We start from the raw sequence: 18,240 nt of genomic DNA on the forward strand, positions 1-18,240 counted from the left end.
GACAGGAGCTTGCAAAGGTTGATCAGAGTAGGTTGTTTGTGGGCAAAGGGACCACAGGCAAGTGGGAGGCCTTTAAAGGTGAGCTGGTGAGAGCTCTATATGTTCCTGTTAGAGTGAAGGACAAGGGTGGTAGGAGTAGGGAACCCTGGATGAGAAGGGATATTGAGGCCTTGGCCAGGAACAAGAAGGAGGCATGGGTCAGGGATCAAGTGAATCCCTGGAGGAGTATAAGGGATGCAGAAGTGTAGTTATCAGGAAATCAGGAGGGCAAAAAGGGGGCATGAGATTACTTTGGCAGAGAAGATTAAGGAAAATCTGAAAGATTTTGTAAGTATATTAAGGGAAAACAAGTAACTAGAGAGAGAATAGGGTCCTTCAAAGACCAAAGGGGGCACCTTTGTGTGGAACCTCAGGAGATGGGCAAGGTCCTTAATTAATATTTTTCCTCTGTTTTTACCATAGAGAAAGACTTTGGAACTAAGAAAAGTAAATGGGGAGGTGTTGGGGATAGTCCGCATTACAGTAGTGCTGGATGTCTTAAAAGGTATGAAGGTAGACAAATCTCCAGGGCCTAACCAGGTATATCCAAGAACACTGTGGGAAGCTAGATAATAAATTGCGGGGGCCTTGGCTGAGATATTTGCATCATTGTTAGCCACGTGGTGAGGTGCTGGTAGACTGGAGGGTATGGAACGTTGTGCCTTTATTTAAGAAGCATGGCAAAGAAAATCCTGGGAACTATAGGCCAGTAAGTCTAACATCTGTGGCAGGTAAGTTACTGGGGAGGATTCTGAGGGATAAGACATATGTACATTTGGAAAGACAGGGGCAGGTTAGGGGTAGTCAGCATGGTTTTGTGCATGGGACATCATGCCTCATGAACTTGACTGAGTTTTTTAATGAGGTGACTAAGAAAGTTGATGAGGGCAGGGTGGGAGACATGGCTTATATGGACCAATGAAGTCTATGATAAGGTTCCACATGGTAGGCTGCTCTGGAGGGTCAGATTGCATGGAATCCAGGGAAAGCAAGCTAATTGGATACACAACTATCTTGGTGGTAGAAAGCAGAGGGTGATGGTGGAAGGTTGTTTCTCTGACTGGAGGCCTGTGACCAGTGGTGTGCCTTAGGTGTCGGTGCTGGGCCCATTGTTGTCTGTCATCTAGCTGACACTAAAATAAGTAGTGTAGTGGACAATGAAGAAAGTTATCAAAAATTACAGGGGGATCTTGATCAGCTGAGTAAGTGGGCCAAGGAATGGCAAATGGAGTTTAATTCGGATAAGTGCGAGGTGTTGCATGTTGGAAAGTCAAATCCATGTAGGACTTTCACAGTGACCGGCAGGGCCCTGGGGAGTGTTGCAGCACAGAAGGACCTTGGAGTACTAGTACATGATTCACTGAAAGTGGAGTCACAGGTAGACAGGGCGGTAAAGAAGGCCTTTGGCCCGCTGGCCTTCATAAGTCAGGGCATTGAGTATAAAAGTTGAGAAGTCATGGTGCAGTTGTACAGGACACTGGTGCGGCCGCACTTGGAGTATTGTGTTCAGTTTTGTTCGCCCTGCTTTTGGAGAGATGTTATTAAACTGGAAAGAATGCAAAAAAGATTTACAAGGATGCTGCCAGGACTTGAGGGACTGAGTTATAGGGAAAGGTTGGACAGGCTAGGACTTTATTCTTTAGAATGCAGTAGACTGAGAGGTGACACATAGAGGTGTATAAAATCATGAGGGGCATAGATAGTGTGAATGCACTCAGTCCTTTTCTCAGAGGTGGTGTATCAAGAACTAGAGGGCATAGGTTTAAGGCGAGAGGGGAAAGATTTAAGAGGAACTTCTTGGGCAACTTTTTACACAAAGGGTGGTATCTATGTGGAATGAGCTACCAGAGGAAGTGGCTGAGGCAGGTAAAATAACAACTTTTAAAAGACAGTTGGACAGGTAAATGGATTGGAAAGGTTTAGAAGGTTATGGGCCAAATGCTGGCAAATGGGACTGGCTTGGAAGGGGCATCTTTGTTGGCATGGACCAATTGGGCCGAAGGGCCTGTATCCTTGCTGTATGACTCTATGCCTCAATGATATATTTGGCTCCCATTTGCTTCATGTAATTTCACTTTGCTTCATTGTACTATATTGCCCTTCACTTCCTTTTATTTCAGCTCTGCATCAAGAGTTCAGACTGGAAGTGAATTCTTATGCACATGTACATCTTTACCAAACAAGCCTCTGGCTGACAAACATATGGCTTATAGGGCAGTTAGGTTATTTTGAGATTACTTTTCTTACTTGAATAGAGAGACATAATTGACAATCATTTTGCTAAAATTAAACTGTGTGTTATCCAAGATAAACTCTCCATGGGACCGAACTATAGAACAAATATTCAGAAAAAGAGTCTTGCTTTATCTGGTTTGTATTAATGAAAAATGTAGCTCTTCCCCAATGTTAATACAGCATAGGTTTCTACTAGCAGTTGAAAATATTGTTAAATAAAATCTGTATGCATTTGATGAAGACATGTTTATTTTGGAAACATATGCATGTACTTCTGGTAATTATCCAGAACATAGCAAGATTGAAATGTGTGCACACTAGCTTAACCGAAGGAAACATATTACAACTTTTTGTTGGGAATGCATTTGACTTTATATGCAGTTCACGTGCTAAAGAGCAGAAAGTCATTCAAGATGCAGTTTAGAATATCAGGAGCAGTAAAACAGTTTGTGAGAGAGTTAGAAATATAAAATGAACAAAAAATATGAATATTTGTCCCAGCTCAGGCAGTGATCTCAAAGGATAATCAAATAGAGCAAGTTTATAGACAGCTATCAAGCTGGATTACTTCTTAGCACACTTACCTCTGATGTGTTTATGAACAGGAGGACGTAACTTAGGGTGGTATATCACTGTAGTACTGAGGGATTGCCACATTGTCGGAGAAGTCTGCTTCAAATGAAATATTAAAAAGGGATCTTCAGTGACTTGTTTTCAAGATCAGCTCCTTTGTCCATGATTTTCCATCCATTTGAATAAATAGAAAGGACTAGGTACTGCAGAGCCAAAGTATTTAAAATGGAGGATCTCCCTTTTTTCTCTCAGGTTGAAGAAAGAACACAACGTTCTTTAAGGCTCTGGACAACTTTAATACCTGAACTAGTGCAGACTAATTAAACATAAACTCCTTTGTTATTTGAGGAATTTTGGTGTCTATAACATCATAACCACACTTCAAAGGATTGCCACTGGAAAACAGATCATTTTAGAACATACCAAGGACTTGTTCAATGTAATATCTTTATTTCTCTTGCTGCAGCTGGGATTCTTCAACAGAACTATTCTTAAAATGCCAAGCATGGTACTGCAGATTTATGCAACTGGTCTAGCAAGTCAGATGTAGGGATCTGTTTGCAATATAAAATTGAAACCTGACTTAAATCCAACCTGATCTCAGCCCATTCAAAGTGGTCTTGAGCTTAAAGATTTGGCAATATTTTACATGTCCAACCTGATTATCACTGTGAATATTGCAATTTGAAATGATCTGTCAATACACTTGATGATGAAACAACAAATATTGTTCATTAACAGTATACAGATAGTAATACTAAGCCAGCTATCCTGATTTCAATAAAGGACCGACTGAAATCAAACATCTTATTAGGATGTACACACAACTAGCCAATCTGAACCTGAAACATACAGTTGGAGTCCATCTGGCTCAGGTGAGATCATGAAGTTTCAACTAGATGGCTGAACCAATAGTTCAGAGAGTAGGATTTTAAATTATACCATGCCAATTTGAGAATTTCAATTCAATTAAGATCAATGGGGCAGAAAATCCTCAGTTCATATGCAATATTACAAAGGTTATGAATTGTACTTTTGAAATACAAATCCAATGACTTCATTGCAAATCAATTCTGGAAATAGAATACCAAGCATCGCCTCACCTACAAACTGCACTCAGCAGAAGTGACAAATCACTACCCAAATGTCTGAAAAACTGCCCATGGAATGCTCATGGAATTTACAAGTTGTTGTTCAAAACAAAAAGTTTCTTTTTAGGGAGAAAATGCAGTACTCTTATCTGGTCTGGACTTGTCACTCCGATACTCCACCAACAGGGATGACAAAAACCACCCACAGAAGAGTGGCAAATCACCCAGTTGTATTAAACCAGCACATGCAACAATTCAAGGTTGCCTACCATCTCTACCTCACAGCAACCAGAGATAGACAAAAGATCCTTGCCTTGGTCAGTGACACCTGAGAATTTGTTTAAAAAAAATTTCCTTATGAAGGACTTTATCAGAAATAAAAGGCACTCGGAACATCTGCTTTTATTTAAACAATGGTCTGCTACCAAGCTTCTAATAAACCAGTCTATTACCAAGTATAAATTAACCGAAGACTGACTGATGTTTATCAGCATAGAATGAAGATTTTTTTTCATTTAGAGTATGAAAACCCATAGAGAATTTTGTAATTCACAGCATACTCAATTCTATCAGTAAAGTCAATTCTATCCTGCTTTTTTTTAAATGCAGAATTCTGTATGGGATCTTCAAAAGAATCATTTAACACATATTGGCAAGTGAGTTGCAGAACCATGTTTTATTTACATGCCCTTACTACCAAGACGACATCCAAAAAAAGCCAGAAAGAACTAGCAGCATTTGAGTTGACAAATATCATTGGATTAAACAATATTGTTGAGATGAATTTGATAATTAAGAAATAATCTGAATTTTGAAGAATGCCAAGAATACCACTGCCGACACAGTTCCTAGGATGATATAATTATTGAGATTCAATTATTGAGAAATATTTTCAATAAGTAGGGAACAGTAGAAAAAAGGGAAAATGCGATTTGATATATTTTATTGTAATCATTCCTTTAAAAGAGGAACTCATACATGAGTAAACCATTTGGCCTCTTGAGCTTGTTCCACTATTCAATTACATCATGGGTGATCTTGGACTCCATTTAGGCCCCGATGCCTTTGCATTCTTGGCAACCTTCATCATTCAGGTTATTTCATCATTATCATCAATTCATCTCGGCAATATTGTCAGCAGCCATTCTGTACTTCAGCAATTTTTCTACCATTCAATTGTAGCTTGTTAAAGCTCAGAGGTGGTGTGGGTTAAACAAGTGAAGAAGAATGTTCTGGCATCACTGTTGGACTTAAATCAATCCTTCTCTGTTATCCATGGTCAAGTACATTTCTGCAAGCCATTACTTCATACAGAACAAAACCTTGAACATACAGGGTACAAGGAGAGAGATAAAAGAAGCTCGTGTGCATTGTTACCCTAATCGAAGTGTTTATATTATTTAATCATTTTCCAAGATGTGGGCATTGATGTAAAGCCAGCATCTTTTGCCCCCTCTTGAAAAGATTGTGTCAGCTGCCACCTTGTATCACTGCAGTTCTTCTGGTGAAAATGCTTGCACAGTGTTGTTGGATCCAGTGATATATTTCCGATTTAGGATAGTGTGTGTCTTGATGGGGAACCTTCAGGTGTGTTCTCATGTGCTACTGTCCTTACCCAACATGATGGTGGAAATCACAGATATGGGAGATGCTGTTGCATCAGTCTGTGTAGGAAACTGCAGTGCATTTTGTGGATGGTACACACTGCAGCCACTGTGCCCCAGTGGTGGAGGGAATGCATGTTTAGGGTGGTTGATAGGATGGCAGTGAAGTGGGCTGTTTCATTTTGGGTGGCATTAAACTTCCTTGAGAGTTGTTGAGGCTCTACGTATTTCATTATGCTCCTGCCTTGCACTTGTAGATGTGAAAACGTATAAGGTACCCAGCCTCTGGTCTGTCTTTGCAGCCATTGTATTTCGAAGGCTGGACCAGTCAAGCTTCTGGTCAATTGTGACTCTCAGAATGTTGATGGTGAGGGAGTCTGCAATGATAATGTCATTGAATGTCAAGGACAGGTGGTCAAACTCTCTTTTGTTGGAGGTAGTCATTACCTTGCACTTTTGTGGTATTAATGGTACTTGCCACTTGTCAGCGCATGCCTGAATGCTGCTTCAGTCTTGCTGCATGCAAGCATGAACTGATTCTTTAGCTGAAGATTTGTGAGTGGAATTGAGCATTGTGCTCTCATTAGCAAACAGCACTTGTAATGAAAGGAAGATCATTGATGAAACAGCTGAAGGTGGTTCAGCAATGTCCTGGGTTAGAAGATTAACCTCTGATAAGCTCAACTATCTTCCTCTGAGTGGCACTGGAGCATTTTCCTTTTGATGCCCACTGACTTCAGTTTTACCATGGTGCCTTGATGCCACATTTAATTATCTTGATGTCAAGGGCAGTCACACAAAAGTCACCTCTGAAATTCAGCTCTTGTTTGGAGCAAGGCTACGATGAGGTCTGGAACTGTGTAATCCTGGAGGAAGCCATACTCGGTGAACAGTGACCAGAATCAGAATCAGGTTTATTGTCATGTTTATAGGTCATGAAATTTGTTGTTTTGCAGCAGTAGTACAGTGCACGACATAAAAGTTACTACAAGTTACCAAAAAATAAATAAATAAACTTGTGCAGAAGAGGAATAATGAGATAGAGTTCATGGGTTCATGGACCGTTCAGAAATCTGATGGCAGAGGGGAAGAAGCTGTTCCTGAAACATTGAGTGTGCGTCTTCAGGCTCCTGTACCTTATCCCTGATGGTAGTAATGAGAAGAGGGCATCTCCCAGATGATGAGGGTCCTTAATGATAGATGCAGAACAGATTATTGATGAGTGAGTGCTGCTTGACAGTATTGTGGATGACAGCTTCCGTCACTTTGCTGAGTTGTTGACAGTGGACTGACTGGGTGCTAATCAACCAGTCTGAATTTGTTTTGCTTTTTATGAGCAGGAGATACTTGGGCAATTTTCCACATTTGAGTGGATACTACTGTTGTAACTCTATAGGAAGAGCTTGGCTAGAGGCAGAGCTAATTCTGGAGTGCAGGTCCTCAGTGTTACAATTGGGATGTTTTCTGGTCCAATAGCCATTGATCTATTCAGTGCTCTCAGCCATTTTATTAATGTCAGATGGAGTGAATCAAATTGACTGAGGATTGGCTTCTGTGTTGGTGAGGATTTCAGGAAGATGCAGGGATGTATCTTTTGTTTAGCATTTATGGTTGAATATGGTTGTGAATGCTTCAGTTTTGTATTCAGCACTCACTGGTCCCTGCCATCATTGAGGGTGGGGATGTTTTTGGAGCTTCCTCCTCCCATTAGCTGTTTAATTGACTACCATCATTTACAACTAAATGTGGTATGATTGCAGAGCTTTGATCTGATCCATTGGTTAAGAGATTACTTAGCCCTGTCTAATGCATGCTGCTTTTGCATTTAGCACACATATTGCAGCTTCACTGGGCTGACACTTCATCTCAGCATGATTTTCTGTACTCCTGACTGTTACCTCTGTCAACCTGGCCCCAAAACAATGGCAACAGCAATATGCCATAAGAAAATCAAGGTTTAACATCAAGGACCCTGCAAAGATAGCTCTCCTCGGATAATGGCTCACAGCCACTAGTTAATTGGAGCCCCAGAATGCCCACAGATTCTGGACTGTCCTGAAGTCTAGCATAGTTAGAATCTCTGATGAAATTCTTGCCTTCTCTACCAGAAAACACCAGGACTGGATTGTTGAGAATAACCATGAGATCCAGGAACTAATTGACTGCAAGACGTTCTTGGATTGGAGACATGACTATGCCTTGATGGAAGTGAAACTGCTTTACAAGCACCTGAAGGCTGAGGTCTAACAGCAAACTCATAAACTAAAGATCAGCTGATGGGAGGAGAGATCCAGCATCTCACTGATGAAAATGATGTGTGGAGTCTTCAGTGCTGCCAAGGCCATTAAGGTCCAACCATTGAGTGGTCCATCCTCCTGAGAGTGAAGGATGGATGTGAACTTATCAGAGAGACAGTGAGCACCTGCTGGCAGGAGTACTTCAAAGGACTCCTCTACCAAGGTACTGTCAGTGCAATAAGTGTCCTTGGCCCCATCTAACAGCAAACTCTTCAGCCCAGCTTTGTCACAATACATGGCCAGCAAGAAGTTGAAAAGGTTGGACATTAACTGGAAAAATAGGCTTTGGGAGTGAATGGTATCCCTGTTTAAGTTCTAAACTTGGCAGAGAGAAACTTTAGTCACATATCACAACCGTAGCTTCAACAACTGGAAAGAAGAAGTAATCCAGGACATGTTGTAACTGTAATCATCTTCAAGGTAGGGTACATATCCCATTGCAGTAAATACCGTGAGGTCTCCCTGTTCAATCACAGCGGAAGTCATTGCTGTGTTCCTTCTCACCATCTCCAAACAATGACTGAAGAGCTGTCTGCTCCTGAACTGCAATGTGGATTCTCCCTATCTAGAGGCACAATGGACATGATCCACTCAATTCCAAGACGAGCAACATCTACCACCATTCATGGCCTTTTTGCATCTTGTGTCCATCTGGGCACTCACTATCTCAGTCAGTAACAAGACCACAGCAGAGGGACTGTGGAGCATCCTTCTCAAAGGTGGCTGGCTGTAGAAATTCAACTTCATTTTACATCTGCTACATAATGGCATCCAAGCTGTGATCTTAATCACCGGGTCAGCAAGAAACAAAATTTCAGTGGCAAGTGGTGTCAAGCGAGGATGCATCATTGCCTCCAAAGTATTTTCAATCTTTCTTGCCACACTGCTGCACCTCAACTCACCAATAGAATGGAGCTTCTCTACCAGATAAATGGTTACTTGTTGAACCTACATCACCTCCAATCTAAAACCAAGTTCATCCCAACTTCACTCATTGAGTTGCAGTACAGGGATGCTTGTACATACACACATTTGAAGATCTTGCACTAAGTTATTGTTGATTCTCTTATGAAAGTATACATGAGTATGGGCTTTACACTAACATCCATAAAACAAAGAGGCCTCCACTAACCCACTGCCCTCTGACAATAAAATTCCACAATAAAATCCTGGATAACTGGACCCATTTCCCATATTTCAGGACCATTGATGATGAAATTCCCTTCACCTCCAGTGCATCAGCACAGCGTTTGGCCATCTGAGGACAAGAGTGTTTAAAATCCAAGACCTCAAACTCACCACAAAGCTTATGGTCTACTGGGCAGCTGCGGTCATTGCCTTCCTGAACATGTCTGAGACATGGACTAGTTACAGAAAGCACCTCAAAGTACTTTTGAGCAACCACCAATGTTGCCTCTGCAAAATCCTCCAAACCACCAGATGGATAAGATAAGGTATCTTTATAAGTCACATGTACATCAAAGCTCACAGTGAAATGCATCTTTTGCGTAGATTGTTCTGGGGGCAGCCCGCAAGTGTTGCCATGCTTCAGGTGCCGACATAGCATGCCCACAACTTCCTAACCCGTACGTCTTTGGAATGTGGGAGGAAACCCATGCAGACATGGGGAGAACATACAGACAGTGGCTGGAATTGAACCCGGGTCGTTGGCACTGTAATAGCATTACGCTAACTGCTACACTACCGTGACTACCTGATAAGCCAACCAACCTCAGTGTCCTCTCCTAGGCCAACATCCCAGTATCGAGGCCTGAAAGGCACTTAAGCAACCGTAATGGGCAGGCCATATTGTGCAGATAGCTGACACCAGACTCTCAATACATTCACTCTGAACTCCGTCACAGAGATGACAAGGTAGATGGAGAAAAAGATTCAAGTTGTTCTCATACCCTCCTTGAAAAAGTGCAAGCATTCAGGATTGCATTGAGGACCTTGAATCCACGTGCTGGAACCACAAAGATGCCCAAAGCAAATACAGGATGGGACGTCACCACCCACCGACCTTCGCGCCAGGCAACTCCCCCCCACCTGTGACAGTCTATTGTCCCTCATTGGCTTCCACAACCATCTCAGCCCCACAGAAGCAGGTACTCCTCGATCCCGAACCTGTCAGAAGATTCACAGCACATTCTTTTATTTCAACTGCCCGCACTTGTAGGTGTAATATTCCATTAAATGAATTAATATGGGTCAACGCGGTTAGGGAATTAAAACTGGGAAAAATGTGATGGTTCAGTCTGAAAAGTGGATAAAATTCCTTCTGGCAATGAAACTGATTGTAAAGGACATCTTAATAGCATCATTTCCACCTGCGGTTGTAAGGGGAGGTCAGGCTGCTACGTTTCAGTTCGAACAGGGATTTTTTGATTACTGTTTTTTTCCCCTCTCAACGTCTCGGCACAGTCTGTTCCCGCTTTGCCTCCAGAGGGCAGTTGTGGTCTTGTTACTGACGGAGACAGCGAGCGCCCAGGTGTTAAAATACTCAATGGTATTTCTCCAACAGCTCAGAGCGTGCTGACCCCACACATCTCTTCATTATGTGTTACATTTAATCACATCGTTAAAAGCCATTTTAGATGTGAGTGAGGTGTGTGTGTTTTTTTAAAATAAAAGAAACCCTTTGAAGCCAGAGAGAGCTCATGGACAAACGGTGGTGTGTGTGTGTGTGTGAGAGAGAGAGGAGGCGGAGTCTGGAACCTACTTTTCGGTTTGACAGCGAGAGAGAGAGAGAGAGATCGCGATCAGGACAAACAGAAATCAGAGATGAGAAGAGGGGAAGGGGAGGGTAAAGAAGTAGCTACAATTTGCGGCATAAAATACCGTGTGAATTAATCAGCGTCTCTGCACCCTGAAACCTACCAAGTCGGGAGAAACGGACGAGCAGGGGAAGAGAAGAAACTGCGGTAAGACCATAAACATCAACTAGCCCCAGCTTTGATTTGAACTTGGTTCAAGGATTTAAATAATCTTCAAATAGAATGGCTTAAGTTGTCAGCTGAAATGCAGCCCGCCGAGGTATCCTCTGATGACATTGGAACTCGATATACTTTACGAGCTTGTTTGTACATTGTAGAATTTCCTGCAGCGGATACTTTTTTCCCCCGAGTTTGGAGGGTGGGTTTGCACAGCCGACGCCTCTTTGGAATCAGTGTGCATGTGTGTTTGCGTGCGCTAACTTCAGTATTAATTGAACATTCTCCAACTGCCAGAACCCTGGTCATTTTGGAGCCGCGCGATTTTTAGCAACCGCGCAACTTTGTAAACAGTATGTAGCGAGTGCTTCGTGTGTAACAGTCATGAAGGCCAATGTCACCACACGGACACGTGCCAAGGCTGGAGAAGTATTCGGTGAACACTCTGGTGTTGACGCCTCGGAGGCCGAGAGAGGCACTGGGGTTTGTTCGCATGTCTCGGATCTAAAGGCGGGACATCGCTGCAGAAATAGCAGAGTTGATCATTCAGCCGCTGGAAGAGAGTGTTGCAAAGGCTGAAGGGTTTCACAGTCAGATCCAGTCCTTTCTCTCTTCATGCGCTGGCAGACCACATATTACTTTGTCTCAGCATTTGTTTAAAAAAAAAGTAAACTGCAACCTCCCGTGGCATTGCTCGCAGTCAGTTGGAGAAAGCAGCGCGTTGCAAAAAGAGGGCCATCATTTCAAAAGCTGCACAGTATTAAAGAATATAGATATAACCTTGTATAATTATTATTTGCCAACAGGAGAGCCGATTTTCAGGGTCAATTAGAGTTTCAGCAGAAAATAGCTTTTTTTGCAAAAATTCGTATCTGATTCAGACTCTAGCATGCATGATAGATGAACCATAACTAGCCGTGTGTCAACATTATTAATAGATACTAATATGACATATTGCACTGAAGCAGTTCACTCAGTGACAGTGGAGAAGCAGTCAACAGGGTGATTGCTGAATGATACACCTACCCCCGACACCACACACAAAGTAGAGAAAGTCATGAAGAAGCAAAGGACTGCTTTTTCATCTCGACAAAGTCATCACGACTGCGGTCAGCCTGAACTTAGGTCCAGTGCTGGTTTCTGAGCTTTAGACGACGTGCATGCAAAAGGCAGAAGACAGATCCCAGCACCAGAGAGCTGAACTTTGAGAGAGAGCCAGGCAACTCGGAGTGCCTTTAGAGGAACTCACTGGGTGGTGTCTTCACAGAGGTGTATAAACCAGTACCGGTTATATCGAATGTTGAACACTGTAAATTTAGCTGCCAGCACAGTGACAATTAATATGGCACTTTTAAAGTAATGAAACATTGCAGGGAACTTATCACCAGTATTATCAAATAAAAAAAAATTGACAACATTTCAGATATCTTTATTAGTCACATGTACATCGAAACACACACAGTGAAATGCATCTTTTTGCGTAGTGTTCTGGGGGCAGCCCGCAAGTGTCGCCACGCTTCCGGCGCCAACATAGCACGCCACAACTTCCAACCTGTACGTCCTTTGGAATGTGGGAGGAAACTGGAGCACCCGGAGGAAACCCGTGCAGACATGGGGAGAACGTACAAACTCCTTACAGACAGCAGTGGGAATTGAACCCGGGTCGCTGGTGCTGTAATAGCGTTAGGCTAACTGCTACACTACTAAAAGGACATGAGTGATGGAGGAGAACAAATTAAGACCAGAAAATGAAATGCAAAAAAAACAGCAGAAATCTGAAACAAAGCCCGAAAATGCTGGAGATACTCAAGAGTTCAGGCAGCATATGTGGAGAGAGAAACTGTTCTGATGAAGAAGCCTTGATTTTGTTTCTTTCTCCACGGATGGTGTCTCATCTGTTGAATATCTCCAGCATCTTCTGTTTTGATTTCAGATTAGTGAAGCATATTTAAGAATGATCTGAGAAAGCATTTCATGCATAGAAGGCCAACCAGATTAGTTAAAAACAATAAACTCAACTAAGTTTAGGAAACGGTTTGATTCTGCGATGGAAAGGTTTCATGGGCAGATGAATGAGATCAGCATGCCTTCTTAAAATAATCAAAGTCGAAAGATGTGTTTATTGTCCTATGCACAAGTACACATGTGTACAGGTGCAATGGAAAATATTTGCAGCAGCATCACAGGCATAAAGTATCATATAAGCAGCATTCACAAGAAAAACATAAATTAAACATATTATACACAATTTTTACAGAAAAAAAACACAATTAGAATAAAAGCAAAGTTTATTTCAGTGCAAAGTGATCAGAGTGCTAAACTGTAGTGGTGATTCAGGTTTTGCTGGTTGGTTCAAGAACTGAATGGTTAAAGGATAAGGGTTCTCTACCATTGTTCCATTGGTATTATATTAAGACTACAGTTGTCAGTTGAAACCGCTAGGTGGGTCATGTGACCAGATACTGCCGCTTCTGCTGATTATGCTGCTGTCATACAAATTTCTGCAAAAGTAAATAGAAAGTCAGATGTACAAAAGTAAAACCATCCTCCTCACTTATAATGCAATGTGAAATCCAGACAGAAAGAAGCCAGTGCCAAGCCTGAGCAGAACATTTGCATTTCCAGTGCTTTCTTGCATTGACACAAATACAAAATGATTCACACAAGTGGTGCAGTGATTGTTGTGCAGGAAATTCATATTAAGTTACATGTTTCTTGGTTGACTCTATTACTAATTGCAGCATGTACTGCTTTTCAGGAAAGCATGGTAAACAACTGTGTAGTAGAGTTTTTGTTCTGGGTGCCATTTGACAATCTCTGGGCAAACTGCATTTGAAATTCAGTTGGAGCAAAAAAACTGCAGATGCCAGAATTCCATAGAACCATACCATAGAACAATACAGCACAATACAGGCCTTTTGGCCCACCATGTTGTGCCGACCTTTAAACCTCGCTTAAGACTATCTAACCCCTTCCTCCCACATATCCCCCTATTTTAAATTCCTCCATATGCTTATCTAACAATCTATAGAACCATCTAACAATCTATAGAACCTATAAATCCAAAACAGAAAATGCTGAAAACACTCAGCAGGCTAAGCAGCATCTGTGGGGAGAGAAACAGAGTCAAAGGTTTGGGTCAAGACCCTTGATCAGAACTCACGTTTTTTTCTCCACTATGAATTTCAAATTCGTCCTAAATTGTATGATATTGATTATAGGTTAACAGATTATTTTTAAAGAAAGCAATTGGCTATATTGTTTCCTTGCATTTAAAAGACATTGACTGATATACTGAAGAGAAGTAAACTGATATGGTTTTATTAATGAGATTGTCACAAAAGTAAGTTAGTTTTTTTTACTGAGCATGTTGAGCTGTTTCTAAGCTGTGAGCAATTCACTGGAAATAACTTTGAAAAAAATAGATTGGAGATTGATTAGTTTCATTATTGATACAGAAGTGCACCACCTAGGTGCATACTAACACAATGATTTTAATATTTAAAATATTTTACAAAGTGTGTAATAATGCCTTTACACTGAAAGCAAAAGCTTAATTTGAAGAGAAAAGGAGATTATTCAAGGTAGTCATAAGGAAGCACAATCAGTGGGGGGTGTGGTGCATTTTGAGCAGGATTGACTTCCTGTGCACTGTTTCTTAAACCAGCAGAATGAGTAAATCTGTAGAACCCAGGTGACTGCCAGTAATGAGTATTTGATGGTACAAAAGCTTTGAGAAGTGGCTTGGTATTTTGCTAAAAAATAGGAGTCTTGAAATTCAATTGCACAATGCTGTTTCGTGTAGCAAAATAGATTTTTAAAAGAATTATATATCATAAGGACCACTTTGGGTCTCTCCAAAGCACTTGGAAAATCTGACTGGCCACTTCCTGTTGCCAGGCATTTATGACACCCAAAAATGTTTTCCATGTCAAGGGTGCACATAATGACATCATTCCCCATACAAATGTGCTTTTGGGGCAGTGGCTTATATTGACCTGTGGCACCTGTAAGTCTGATATCTGGGGACAATATGGTCCTCAAACTGTAGTGCCAAATTTGGACAGCTGCAGAATAATTGGATGGTCTTGGCTTTAAAACAACCTGCAATCCTTCACCCCACCACCTCACCAGTATCTCCTGATTACAAGGAACTCCCTTTAAGGCCATTCCACCAATCTGTGGCCATTTTCTGACCCTGCGACCCCCACTTGCTGCTGGTCCTGATCCTTCCCCTCAAAATGTCGACTATATCGCCATACAGCAACCCCTACCTCAGGTAATCTCCTGGCCCCATTCACTCCCAGAACAATCTTACAGCTTCTGATGTCCTGTTCATTCATGGAATTCCATTTCCCTCCTCAGAACATCAAGCCTCGGTTCCAATCCCAAACCCCACCAAATGCTGGGCTCCATTGCTTTTTCCCAGCACTTTCCTCCCAGTTCAGAATGGCATCATCTGCTCAAATACTCACTGCTGCACAATGGGCATGCCCTACTGTAGGTGTACTAGGACAGCAGTCACGTAGTCCGGTTCCAGGTGAGACTCCTGCAATGATACTATAGTTTTCTGGCATTCATGACGTAGCTTTGTAACTTTTGAACATTCCTTGGGCGAGGTCTGAAAGGTTTGCTTGGACTTCTGAATCAAAAATCTCCATTATCTGGAGAAGAGGCAAAAGACTGGTATATTTTTTGGTGAATGAAATGTTTGCATCACTTAACAATGAAAGCTGCATTAATTTTGGGGTCAAAAATAGTTTTCTATTCATTCATTCTTATGGTGAGAACGTTAGTCCTTAATTGTTCTTTGAACTGAGTGAACTTGCTCAGAGTTTGTCCCATTGCTGTAGGTATGCAGTTAGAAGCTACACGAAGTAAGAATGGCAGTTTTCCTTCCCCGAAGGACTTAGTGAACCAGAAATAAAATGCTAATAAGGGTAAGTTGGTTAAGTGTATGTTGATTTATTTTTGAGAGTCATGGAATTCCTTAACATGCCACACCAGAAAGTTTTTGTAAATGCTGAAAAGGAATGTTGTTGAATGTTGATCACCATAAAAATATGTGCACATATTTAATCATATTACCAATCTCATGAGGCAGGTCACAGAAGTATTAAAAGCACAATTTGGTTACTTTATGCAAATCAATAGCTGATAACTAGTGATTAAACTCACTGACTTACAACTCACTGTTGACTGACGTACAACTGGAGGTTATCACAATAATGGATTCATGTTCTTGGGCAGGGACATCAAGGATCTGAGAGTTCAATATATTTGTACTCACTACTCTGAGTTACGATTGAGAAAAAGCTGGAAGAGTTTCAATTGCTCTTTGCCAACAAGTAACTGCTGTTGATGTTGGCATGTTCAGCTCTGCAGTGATGCCTACATACTCAAATAGCTCGACTCACTGTCTTGGTCCATGAAGAATAGGCATTTGGGTTAGATTAAGGAAATATTTGAATCTATGAAGCTGCACTGCAGTGGGAGAGGGAACAGAATATTGGAAGCACAATTCCATTTACAAATCTGATCTGAATTTCAAATCATAACCATGATTCCATATCTAAGTATGATCAAGATAGTGTTTATAAGATACATGAGCTTAGTTCTCACTGTGTGTAACATATGTCAAGCATCTGTAGTCCTTTGTTTCTCTATTTCTCAAGCCTTTGGTAGTTACTGCCTTAGAGACACATCTGCTTCTTTGGTATCCCATACAAGATTATTCTATCTTGTCTTTTTTTTAACAGGATACTTGTGGGGTTGGGTGGGGAGGGGGGGAATTGCTTTGTCTCAGAAATACTGTTGGGTTAACAAAGCCACATGCTTAATACATTTGTGTAACATTCTGTCCCCTTTCATTGGGGGTCATTAATATCTCTGTTGAAAGAGAACAACATAATGTTTCATTCTTAACTTTTAAGTCTTTAGACACTATTGTCATCAAAGGCAATTTTGAGGCTTTGTGGTGATATGCTTTTTGTATTGTGCCATGCCAGTGTGGTCACAAGTATCAAAAACAAGGGAAGCGTTCAAAGTAATTTTACTCAGGAAATTATCTTCTTTCCAATGTTTTTCCTTCCATTCCTCAGGACTTTGACTGTGCTGGGGCACAATTCTGCAGACAGCTGGCATCTTCTGGTACCCTGCCTGAAGCAACCATTCTTCCTGTGCAGATAAATGAACATTGGTGGAAATTGGCATTGTAACCAAGCCAGATCTTCTCCTTGCTCAACTTTGACAGATGTGCACTTGCTAGTAGCAGTCAGTGAATAACACTGAATAGGAATTTTTCTTCAGCCTAGAACTTGATTAAGGCCAGGGAATTAAGATGACTTATAGTGTACTTTACCAGAAGCAGTAGTACAGTCAAGTGTAGTAAAGTAATTTGAAACTTGGAATATTGATTCAGAAACACAAGTTGAAAACTGCACCACAGCAACGGGCAATTTAAATTCAAGTAATTCAATAAGTCAGGGATGGAAGCCATAAAACTGCTGGGTTTTTGTAAAACTCTTCTGGTTCCCTAATGCCCTTCCACATGGAAATCTGCCATCCTTAATTGGTCTGGCCTGTATGTGGTCTGTATTCTGGATCTGCCAATGTGGTTGATTGTTGAGTGCCCTGTAAAATGGCTTAGAAAGTTGCTCCAATCAGGGGGTAATTAGGGATGGATGTTAAATCCTGACCTTGTCAGTTACGTCCATGTCCCATGGAAGAATTAAATTCAATCACCCATAATAATTCCTACTCGCCATCTATTCTGGTATATTTGAGTATACTTTGCCTCTGATGTGGATTTAAAAACTGACTCATATGTGCTCTTGTTTTTTTTCATAGGAGAACCTATAGGGCTCTATTATAGCCGTAACTGAAAATTTACATTCACCAGTGTTGACTCGATTTCCTGAAATGGAATGTTTTAATCCAGTCATCAGTTTGTGAGTGATATCAGTACATTTATCACTCTGTCTTCAGTACTTCCTGGGTTCTTTCATTGCAAATGCAGCTGACCTCAATGCGTTTTTTTCTTGTTGAGTTGGATACTTCTCACCTAAGAACTAAATAAAAGTCCCCTTGAGAATGCTGCACCACTGAAGTTCTGAGCTGATCCTCAACCTCAAGTCTATGTTACCATTTGCCCACCATGCCTCAGTTTCCTCCAGGTCTAAAAACCAGTTGATCTCAGCTTGAATATATCCAAACACTGAGCATCTGGAGTATCTGGAGTTGAAATTCCAAAGGCTAATAAAAGCAACATACAGTCAGTTCTGCTGTAAGTGACCTCTCATACGCTCAAGGTGAATTCTTGATCTCCCCACCTATCTTGTCTTTGTCTTTGCACTTTATTTGCCTACCTGTACTGCAATTTCTCTGTAGCTGCTACACTATATTCTGCATTCTGTTTTCTTATACTACCTCGATGTACTTATGTATGGCACGATCTGCCTGAATGACA

General features: G+C 41.3%; 1 protein-coding gene across 1 annotated transcript in view; it reads left to right on the plus strand.

The window, feature by feature from the left end:
• Positions 1–10,602: 10,602 nt before the first annotated feature.
• LOC127583099 (thyroid hormone receptor alpha) overlaps positions 10,603–18,240 on the plus strand; it is a 375,457-nt gene continuing 367,819 nt past the window's right edge. The window contains exon 1 of the mRNA XM_052038850.1: positions 10,603–10,763. The gene's annotated coding sequence lies outside the window, so the exon portion shown is untranslated. The remainder of the gene's footprint in view (positions 10,764–18,240) is intronic.

The sequence above is a fragment of the Pristis pectinata genome, chromosome 25 (genome assembly GCF_009764475.1).
Source record: "Pristis pectinata isolate sPriPec2 chromosome 25, sPriPec2.1.pri, whole genome shotgun sequence".
Classification (NCBI taxonomy): domain Eukaryota; kingdom Metazoa; phylum Chordata; class Chondrichthyes; order Rhinopristiformes; family Pristidae; genus Pristis; species Pristis pectinata.